The following is a 3,922-nucleotide window of genomic DNA, read 5'->3' on the forward strand; positions in this document are numbered from 1 at the left end:
ATCTCTGCTCTGCCCTGCACACTGCAGGTACTTGACAGCTGGATAACAACATCTCCACCATGGTGGTGGCCACATTTATTGGCTTTGTGACATTCATCAGGGCTTCCTTCTTATTAAAAATGCATGGGCTGCAGCTATTTGGAAGGACACCAGATATATTCACTCCAGGTAGAAAACATTTCTCCTTTCTCCAGGAACCCAGATCTTGGAGAATACAGAGAAGGGAGTGGGCAGAGAGTCTCTGGTGGTGGAGGTGGGACACAGAGCCGAGCTGTCCCCAGGTTAGATGTCTCGGATGAAGGAAGTCCCCCAGAGTGCATTTCCTCCTGGAGTGATTCTGCCGTTATTGACTGTGATGGTAAAGAAATGACTGTGTATTTTCCATTTATTTACTCCCATATATTCTCCACTTTAATGAAGGGAGGTAAGATTAGGGAACTGGCCCATTTCGTCCCTTTGATTTCTTGTCACTCAGCCCCAAATGTAGAAGCTCAGTGGACAAGCTGCTCCTAGGGAATGACAAACAGCTTGAACATTCCAAGAGGGTAAAAGTTGATGGTGGCAGGTGAGAGAGGCCAGTGCGGGAGGAAAGAACCGGTCCTGAGGAGCCTCCTCCTCAATTCTGTTCAGTTTGTAAAACTCAAGTTTTTTCCTCTTCCTTCCCTTGGCATTGAGGCTGTCCCAGTAGACACAGGGAGATTGTGGCAGGGCTGGAGCACTGCGGATGCTCTGATGAGTGAGAATGAGTCACCCGCTCAGGCCTCTTTCTAGTTAAGCAGAGGTAAAGGCCCAGTTTTGTAGTAGCCGGAGTGTGAGGATCCCTCGCACTGATGTGCGTACAATGGGCGGACGGCAAGCCCAGAGACTCTCAAGTCTCATCCCCAGTGGTCTACCGAGCTGCGCATGGCTAGCTTCCCTGAATTCACTCCCAAGTCCCAGTCAAGCCCCCAGGTAATTACGAAAGAAAGGGGCAGAAGAGAGCTCTCCCCACCACCCACTAGAAATCTCCGGTGATGATTCGGCACTGATTCGGCAATTATCGGCAATTATCGCCTCGCCTCTCTAAAAATGACAATTCTACCGCACCAGAAGAGACCATTTCCTGATGGTCCGCACCTGTTAACATCAAAATGTTAATTGAATGCAGGCCTCAGGCAGAAGCAACTTCCTGGGCATGCGCGTTAAGAGACAAAAATGGTGACGTTTGACGACCACTCCACCAGAAAAGGGAAGAAAGCCTCAGAGGGGCCTGCGTGGAACGCCCTAAACACACTGCGCATGCTCCATCCCAAAGGGTAAGGCGAGCACTGCGCACGCAGGAAACCCATCCTGTAAGGGAAGAATCCTGGGGAAGAGGCGAGCCTATGAAGTCCCAGGATCAAGGTTAAAGACCCTCTTTTTTTACTGTCTTCTTGTGCTCTCTTTTCTCTCTTGGACCTTCAGGCGCCTGCGTGGGTCTCTTTCAAGCGAATGTTTCCTTTCTTTCCTGTTCTAAAGCCTTTTAACTAAACTTCCACTCCTGCTCTGAAACTTGCTCGGTCTCTTTTTCTGCCTTATGCCCCTCAGTCGAATTCTTTCTTCTGAGGAGGCAAGGACTGCAGTTGCTGTGGACCCATAGGGATTCGCCCTTGGTAACTCGGGTGTCTTGCACTGCTGACATATGTAGCAAGTCCTGTCTTCGGGTTGGCAGGCACCACGGCTGACACCACATGCGCAGAGAGAGGGGAAAGACCAAGAAGTGACTCATGACATCACCCTCGTCTCTGGAAGACAAGATGTTGGTCTCGTCAGGTGCCCTGCAGTCTTCAGTGTTGGCTGCAGCCAGAGCCCCAGCAATGCAGACCAGGATGAGGGAAAGCCGCTGGAAGAGGCCTACAGCATTTTTTATTAGTAAATCCAGAGAACGTGTTATATAAAGTGTAAGACAATCACCATTGCATGCATGTATTCATTCACTCATTCAGTAAGGAATTTTCCATTTCTTTATAAATGAGTAAAAGGTACAGGCTGGGTGGCCTTGGACAGTAACCGATTAATGAAAGACAGATTTGAATAAAAATGTGTAAGGTCTCAAATACCAGGCTACTTACTGCCTTACACGGTATTCAGAGGGGAGCCTTTGAAAGTTTATAGCGAGAAGGAAAACAAATATGATTTTCTGGTTCCTAATACTTTCCCATGGATAGTAAGAGTTTGCCTACAGATTCAGCAAACCATGGTGTTCTGGAAGATGCATGGACTGTTTTGAGCACCAGGACGCTGGCTGCAAGCTGCGGGGCCCTTCGTCCACCGGGGTCTGTCCTGGTCCCTAGGCGAGCTGTGGCAGGGTCTCTCTGGTGGTCCACACAGTGGCCTGTGGCAGGCGATCAGGAAGCAGAGGCAGAGCAGCTGGGGGAGGACTGGGATGACTCCTCTCCTGCTTAGGTTCAGGGGCCCTCCCTTGAAGGTGCGGCCTGTGTGAGACTTGGATCCACAGCCTGGTAACCAAAACTGGCACACCCAGCACAGTCACCTCCGCGGCAGCGCGTGACCTACATCAGCCAGTCAGCAGCTCTTACTGAGGAGCTCCTAGGTCCAAGTGCATGTGCAGCATGACGGGGAGGGGGGCTTACCTACATTGAATTAGCAAAGTGAGATATACACACATGAGAAGTTCCAGAAGCAGCAAAGGATCACGGATGGTTGCAGAAGCTGAGTGGGGTGGAAGGAAGGACTTGGAGAGGAGGTGGCACTGGAGCTCGGAGTTGAGGGAGAAGTAGAGGGAAATTAGGAAACCCGAAGATGAGAGGGTGTTTTGGGCACGGTGAGAAAAAAGGAGTGGGAGAACATGTGTGAGCTATGCTCCAGAGAAGTGAACACTCAGTATGGCAGAGCCCGTTTTGGGGGCGGGTGGCGTTCATTAGCCATTAAGGTGGCAAAGCTAGGTTTAAACCAGCCTTTCGATGTTTCTGAAAGTCAGGCTGAAGGTTTGGACAGTCTTCAGAGAAGAACCATGGAAAGTTTTTGGCAAAGAAACCAGACTCAGTGAGACGGTGTTGATGGAGAATTCAGCCTGTGCCAGGGATTGTGTTAGGGACTGGGGGTTCGACCGTGTTAAGACACGGTCTCTGTCTTTAGAGAGTTTCTAACTGGGGGAATAAGACACATAAGAAAGATATTTTTGGTTTCACGTGATAAGGGCTGTGGTACAAATATTCAGAGGTTGTTGTTGCAGCTTAGGAGAAGGGCAGGACACCTGGTTGTGTGGAACACAGGGAGGGAAGGGGAGGGAGGCAAGTGTGAAAGTCAGTGTACACAATGGGAGGGTTTGTACCTTCTCCTGAGGGCGAGAGGCAGGGAAGAGGTGGACCAGACTTGGACTCCAGCCTGGGGAGTGGCAGGGAGGATGCTGGAGCTATTCGGGAGGTGGATGAACGAGGTCAGAGTGGGAGAGTGGGAAGTGGTAGCTAATTGAGGTGGATGAGTCCAGCAGCCCTCTGACGAGTGGACAGAATGGACGGGAAGGTACTAGAAGGTAAAGACACCCATCAGGAAATGAAGGACCTGGTACAAAGTGAGAAAAGCTGGAATGGAGAAGGAACAAGACAAATAGGTTCTTGGAATGGTCCAGCTGCCTTGCTGAGAGTGGCCTGTGAAAGGGGCGATCTTACTGCAGTGAGGTTTCTCTTTTAAATAAGTCTGCTCCTTCTTTCTGTTATATCAAAAGAAGAAAATTCCTCAAAACCGCCCAAAGACCACCACTGCTAACACTTTGGAAACATTTCCTTCAGCTCATTTTTCCTGCATCGATTTGTGTTTGGTTTTAACATGGTTCTAATCACACTGTGGATCTTTGCTGCCTTTAACATTCTAGTGTGTATATTTCTCTGCATGTTAAATTTATCCTGGCTATGACAGATGTTCATGTTTTCAGGTAGATTTA

General features: G+C 49.4%; 1 long non-coding RNA gene across 1 annotated transcript in view; it reads left to right on the forward strand.

Moving 5' to 3' along the window:
- The first annotated feature begins 1,285 nt into the window (after positions 1–1,285).
- Positions 1,286–3,922, forward strand: part of LOC105507292 — a 7,790-nt gene continuing 5,153 nt past the window's right edge. Inside the window, exon 1 of the long non-coding RNA XR_001001071.1 lies at positions 1,286–1,383. This is a non-coding gene — a long non-coding RNA (uncharacterized LOC105507292). The remainder of the gene's footprint in view (positions 1,384–3,922) is intronic.

The sequence above is a fragment of the Colobus angolensis genome, unplaced genomic scaffold, assembly GCF_000951035.1.
Source record: "Colobus angolensis palliatus isolate OR3802 unplaced genomic scaffold, Cang.pa_1.0 Scaffold148, whole genome shotgun sequence".
In the NCBI taxonomy this organism is placed as follows: Eukaryota; Metazoa; Chordata; class Mammalia; order Primates; family Cercopithecidae; genus Colobus; species Colobus angolensis.